This window comes from Rattus norvegicus, chromosome Y (genome assembly GCF_021556685.1).
Source record: "Rattus norvegicus strain SHRSP/BbbUtx chromosome Y, alternate assembly SHRSP_T2T, whole genome shotgun sequence".
Lineage (NCBI taxonomy): Eukaryota > Metazoa > Chordata > Mammalia > Rodentia > Muridae > Rattus > Rattus norvegicus.
Genome location: NC_141555.1, coordinates 973,621 through 980,436, shown reverse-complemented (window position 1 = coordinate 980,436; position 6,816 = coordinate 973,621). Strand labels below are relative to the sequence as shown.

Below are 6,816 nucleotides of genomic sequence, written 5' to 3'. Positions count from 1 at the left end.
TCTAGCGGCAGGGCGGGGGCTGCCTGGACTTGCTTTTCACAGTGTTTAGTCCTGAGGTTGTGAATTTTGAAACATACTCTTTTAACTTCATATTTTTAAACCTTAAATCTGTATAATTTTCCTTTCAACAGGAGAACAAGTCCTTCCTTGTCCCCACACAGGCTGAGATGCTAAGTCAAAAAACTCCCTGGCATAAGAGGCAGAATGGCTACCTACAACACCAATTGGCATACCATGAAAGTGTGCTCAGACTTATCAACAGGTGAGATTCAGTAGCTAAAATATTTCTTCAACATGGTAAGACACCTGGCTTGCTTTACACAGAACAAAGGGATATTATATGGCTTTATTATTTCTGTACAGACCATTCAGGATGGTAAGCTGGCGGTACTCAAAGAAATATTACAAAAGGGGACCTGGGATAAAATAAGTGACTGGTGCCCCTTCCATTTCCAGGACTCCTAGATAGTAACTGATAATTTCGAGATCCCAAAATTAACAAATGCCTAACATAGGGTCAAAGATTTGACCTGATATGCAACTCCAGCAGGGAAATGTAATGCCCAAATTAACCTGTAAGCCCTATCTGCCAAAGGACCAAGTAACTTCCTGGAATGCTGAAAATTGTAGTTCCTGGGGAAATAACTGTGAAAGTACAGCCTCCTATAGGCTTGTAAGCCCTTGCAATGCATAGCTCCAAGCTATCCTTACTGAGAAATTCCAGAGAATGGTCCTGACTAAGGTCTACTTCTTGATCTCTAATATTAAATAAAGTTTGCTTTAAATTTGGCTCAAAAACGGTAGAGGTGATTTTTCTGCTGAATCTCAGGATTAACAGTTTTCCCTTTCTATGTAAGGACCTGAAGTGAAAGTGTTGTGTTGTTGCTGCTGTGGTTGTAGTGAAGGATTAAAAATTACTAATAAGAGGCCTAGCTACCCAAAAAGAAGAAATAGAGGCCTAGCTACCCAAAAAGAAGAAGTAGGGTCTGTGAGAACATGAACTTTTCACCCCTCCCTTGCTGTACAATGGTTCCCGGAACATTCTTGCATGAAAAGTTTCCTGGAACAGCCACAATGACCCATAGCCTCCGGCCACAATGGTCCAATGGCCCTGTAAAATGTCACTACCCCTAATCACAATGTCACAAAGTCCTGGGTGTGTTGCCTAGTGTTACACATGACTAGTATATGACCTAACTGTATGGGCAGTTTATGGTTTTGGAATTCCCCTCCTCCCTCCCTCTTGATCCCCCTGGTTTGTGGTTTTTTCCTTTATAAGCTCTGTGAAAATTCAGGTCGGGGTCGAACTCCTCTACTCCCTGTGTGGCGTATGAGTCTCGACCCCAGCATGCTGGCCTGAGCTCTCGTTTCATCTCGCTTACAATAAATCTTCCTCGTGTGATTACAGCAGGTCGGTGTCTGTGTCCTACTGGGTGCGCGTCTTTCCCGAGACTTGAGTGGGGGGCTCCCTTCGGGGGTCTTTCATTTGGGGGCTCGTCCGGGATCAGCGCGACCACCCAGGGGTCCTAGACCCACTTGGAGGTAAGATTCTCTGTTTTATCTCAGCGCTGTGTCTGGGTCTGTGTCTATGTTCTGTCTGGGAATCTGGTGCGATCGCTGTTTCGGTTTTGTGGACGCTCAGTGAGACCGCGCTCCAGGAAGGAGAGCGGGGTGGATAGGGATAGACGTGTCCAGGTACCCACCGTCCGTTCGCCCTGGGAGACGTCCCAGGAGGACACAAGGGGGGACCAGGGACGCCTGGTGAACCCCATCTGATAGGTCCAGAGGAGACGTTACTCCTTGACGACCGGTTTGTTAGGCAAGGTCTGCGACCTGCCGATCAGTTTCAGTGCCTCTGGTCGACGTCGGTTTTGTTTTCTTTTTTCTCTTTTGTTTGTGCTCGTGTGTGTGTGGTGTGTGTTGTCGAGCTCGACATGGGACAGAAAGTAACGACTCCTTTGACTTTGACTCTGGATCACTGGACTGAAGTAAGGACTAGAGCTCACAATTTTTCAGTAGACGTTAAGAAGGGACCCTGGCAGACTTTTTGTTCATCCGAATGGCCGGACTTTAAGGTAGGATGGCCACCAGAGGGAGCCTTTAACCTGTCTCTTGTTTTCGCTGTTAAGCGCATTATCTTTCAGGAAATAGGAGGACATCCCGACCAGATCCCCTATATCATCGTCTGGCAGGACCTGGTCCAGAATCCCCCACCTTGGGTTAAGCCCTGGACCATGGGGTCCGGAGTGACGGTGGCGGTTGCGGCAGCTAAACCTAAGCAGACCCAACCGTCGGCAGACCCTTCGGCACCTCCGAAGATCTACCCCGAGATCGAGGACCCTTTGTGGACAGAGCCACAGCCTCCCCCTTATCCTCTGCCGCGACCATCTGCACCCCCGGTCCCGGCACCTGTCGAGAAGGACGGGGTGGGGGGGCCTGCGGCGGGGACACGGAGCCGGAGAGGCCGCAGCCCAGAAGGAGATTTCACTGTTGCCCTGCCCCTCCGTGCCTATGTTGGTGGCCCCCCGCCAGGCCCCGATGAACTTGTCCCTTTGCAGTACTGGCCTTTCTCTTCAGCTGATCTATACAACTGGAAAACTAATCACCCTTCTTTTTCAGAAAATCCCTCGGGCTTGACTGGGCTTCTTGAGTCCCTTATGTTTTCCCATCAGCCCACTTGGGATGATTGCCAGCAACTCCTGCAGGCCCTCTTCACCACAGAGGAGAAGGAGAGGATCCTCTTGGAAGCCAGAAAGAATGTCCCCGGACCAGATGGGACCCCCACTAATCTCCCCAATCTTATAGATGAAACCTTCCCCTTGACCCGCCCAGCCTGGGACTTCAACACTGCGGAAGGTAGGGAGCGTCTCACAGTATACCGCCGGACTCTAGTGGCGGGGCTCAAAGGGGCCGCTCGGCGACCCACTAATTTGGCTAAGGTAAGAGAAGTTCTTCAGGGACCAGCAGAGCCGCCCTCTGTTTTCTTAGAGCGACTGATGGAGGCCTATAGGAGATATACACCGTTTGACCCCTCCTCGGAGGGACAGCAAGCGGCTGTAGCCATGGCTTTCATTGGGCAGTCTGCCTCAGACATTAAAAGAAAGCTGCAGAGGTTAGAGGGGCTCCAGGACTACACTTTGCGAGATCTAGTAAAAGAAGCAGAGAAGGTGTATCATAAGAGGGAAACAGAGGAAGAGAAACAAGAGAGAGAAAAGAAAGAGGCAGAAGAGAGAGAGAACCGGCGTGATCGCCGGCAGGAGAGGAACTTAACTAAGATTTTGGCCGCAGTAGTAGGTGACAAAAGGATAGAGAAGGGACAGTCAGGGTACCTGGGCAACGGAGCAAGAAGACCTCCGGGAGGAAAAAGACTGCAGCTCGAAAATGATCAATGTGCATACTGCAAAGAAAAAGGACATTGGGCCAGAAACTGTCCTAAAAAGAAACAAAGAGGACCCAACGTACTGGCCTTTGAAGAGAACTAGGGAAGTCAGGGCTCGACTCCCCTCCCCGAGCCTAGGGTAACTCTTTCTGTGGAGGGGACTCCTGTTGATTTCTTGGTAGACACAGGAGCAGAACATTCAGTTTTGACCAAGCCACTGGGACAATTGGGGCAAAAGAAGACTATGGTGATGGGAGCCACTGGTAGTAAACTTTACCCCTGGACCACTAAACGAGTTTTAGACATAGGGAAAAGCCAAGTGACTCATTCTTTTCTTGTGATTCCTGAATGCCCCACGCCCCTACTGGGAAGAGACTTATTAACCAAACTTAAGGCTCAAGTACAGTTCACCTCAAAAGGGCCGAAAGTAACCTGGGAAGAGGCCCCTGTTGCATGTTTGGTTTTAAGTTTAGAAGAAGAATACCGCCTCCATGAGCAGAATCCCAAACAGTTACTCGCCCCCGAGTGGCTGTCTGCTTTTTCCGAAGACTGGGCGGAGCAGACAGGGATGGGGTTAGCCAAGCAAGTACCGCCAGTAGTAGTAGAATTAAAAGCCGATGCCTCTCCAGTCTCAGTCAAACAATACCCTATGAGTAGGGAAGCTAAAGAAGGCATCCGGCCACATATTCAGAGACTGTTACAACTAGGGATTCTAGTGCCTTGCCAATCCCCTTGGAACACTCCTCTCCTGCCTGTGCGCAAGCCTGGGACTAATGATTATCGACCAGTACAAGATTTAAGAGAAGTTAACAAAAGGGTGCAGGACATCCATCCTACGGTTCCAAATCCTTACAATTTACTAAGTTCCCTACCACCAGAGCGGACTTGGTATACTGTCTTAGACTTAAAGGATGCCTTTTTCTGCCTTCGGTTGCATCCCAACAGCCAGCCACTATTTGCTTTTGAGTGGAGAGATCCAGAAGGAGGACACACTGGCCAGCTGACCTGGACACGGCTGCCCCAAGGGTTCAAAAATTCCCCTACTCTCTTTGATGAGGCGCTCCATCGAGACCTTGCGCCTTTAGGGCACAAAATCCCCAGATTTCTCTCTTGCAGTACGTAGACGACCTACTGCTTGCTGCTTCAACCCAGGAACTGTGTCGTGAGGGGACCAAAAGGCTCCTAAATGAATTGGGTGAGTTGGGGTACCGGGTGTCTGCTAAAAAAGCTCAGCTGTGTCGCACCGAGGTGACCTACCTAGGATACACTCTCCGAGAAGGAAAGCGGTGGCTCACCGAAGCTCGAAAGAAAACTGTGATGCAGATCCCGACCCCCACCACTCCGCGACAAGTACGTGAGTTTCTGGGGACGGCGGGCTTTTGTAGACTCTGGATACCGGGGTTCGCAACACTGGCAGCCCCTTTGTACCCTCTTACAAAAGAAAAGGTCCCATTCACCTGGACCGAGGAGCACCAAAGAGCCTTTGAGGACATAAAAGCTGCACTACTGGCAGCCCCTGCTTTAGCCTTGCCAGATTTGACTAAGCCTTTCACCTTATATGTTGATGAACGGGCTGGAGTAGCCCGCGGGGTCTTTCATTCCTCTCAATGCCCTTGGGGGGAAAACAGAAAATTAACTCTAACAGCAGTCTCAGGAAGTGGACTTTGTTTAGGCCAGGTACCTCATGATAAACAGCACCTTTGTAATCAAACACAAACCGTCCAGCCTATGGAAGGTAATCAGTATCTAGTACCCCCCCTAGACACAGTATGGGCCTGCAACACTGGTCTCACTCCTTGTGTATCAACTTCTGTTTTCAACACTTCCAAAGATTACTGTATTTTGGTTCAACTCGTTCCTAGACTCCTATATCATGATGATAGCTCTTTTGTAGATGAGTTTGATCACCGAGGTCGCTGGAAGAGAGAGCCTATCACCTTGACCTTTGCAGTACTCATGGGACTGGGGATAGCGGCTGGAGTTGGTACGGGTGCCGCTGCATTAATTCAGACCCCCCAGTATTATGAGGAATTACGAGCAGCTATGGATACTGACCTTAGATCCATAGAACAATCTATAACTAAACTAGAAGAATCTTTAACCTCCCTGTCTGAAGTGGTACTACAGAATAGAAGGGGACTAGATTTATTATTCCTCAAGGAAGGAGGACTCTGTGCTGCTCTAAAAGAAGAATGTTGTTTTTATGTTGATCATTCTGGAGTGATCAAGGATTCGATGGCTAAACTTAGAGAGCGCTTAGATATACGAAAAAAAGAAAGAGAAGACAGACAGGGATGGTTTGAAAGTTGGTTTAATAAGTCCCCATGGTTGACCACTCTCCTCTCTACTTTAGTTGGGCCCATTATAATTCTCATGCTTCTACTTACTTTCGGGCCATGTATACTCAATAGGCTGGTGACATTTATAAAAGAAAGAGTGAGTGCTGTTCAGGTACTGGTCCTGCGACAACAGTACCAAGAGTTACAATGGGATGAACAATGGCTCTAAGATTAGAGCCGATGAAAAAGAAGAAGTGGGGAATGAAGGATTAAAATTAATAATAAGAGGCCTAGCTACCCAAAAAGAAGAAATAGAGGCCTAGCTACCCAAAAAGAAAAAGTAGGGTCTGTGAGAACATGAACTTTTCACCCCTCCCTTGCTGTACAATGGTTCCCGGAACATTCTTGCATGAAAAGTTTCCTGGAACAGCCACAATGACCCATAGCCTCCGGCCACAATGGTCCAATGGCCCTGTAAAATGTCACTACCCCTAATCACAATGTCACAAAGTCCTGGGTGTGTTGCCTAGTGTTACACATGACTAGTATATGACCTAACTGTATGGGCAGTTTATGGTTTTGGAATTCCCCTCCTCTCTCCCTCTTGATCCCCCTGGTTTGTGGTTTTTTCCTTTATAAGCTCTGTGAAAATTCAGGTCGGGGTCGAACTCCTCTACTCCCTGTGTGGCGTATGAGTCTCGACCCCAGCATGCTGGCCTGAGCTCTCGTTTCATCTCGCTTACAATAAATCTTCCTCGTGTGATTACAGCAGGTCGGTGTCTGTGTCCTACTGGGTGCGCGTCTTTCCCGAGACTTGAGTGGGGGGCTCCCTTCGGGGGTCTTTTAGTAGTTGTTGAGCTGTTGTGTCATGTCCCAGGTTGCTTTCTAGAGGGTGAGTTGGGGGTCACAGATTGTCAGGTCTGGCTAGCCTTCTCAAGACAAGGTTAAAGGAGCTAAAATAAAGCAGAAGCAGACAAGGGAGATTTACTCCTACTGGGAAATAGGATAATGCAATCCAGAAAACACCTCCAGCTGAAAGGGCCCATGATTTGCTGATGAACCATACCGCAAACTCAAGTAGTATATAAAGGCAAAGAATGGTTTATTGTACAGAAGTCCAGCATGCTGGCGTCTCCAATTACCAAACTAGAGAGACAA

The 6,816-nt window shown here is 48.5% G+C and overlaps 1 pseudogene; it reads left to right on the top strand.

Moving 5' to 3' along the window:
• Positions 1 to 1,844: 1,844 nt before the first annotated feature.
• LOC108353315 (uncharacterized) lies at positions 1,845 to 6,426 on the top strand (annotated as a pseudogene).
• Positions 6,427 to 6,816: the final 390 nt, after the last annotated feature.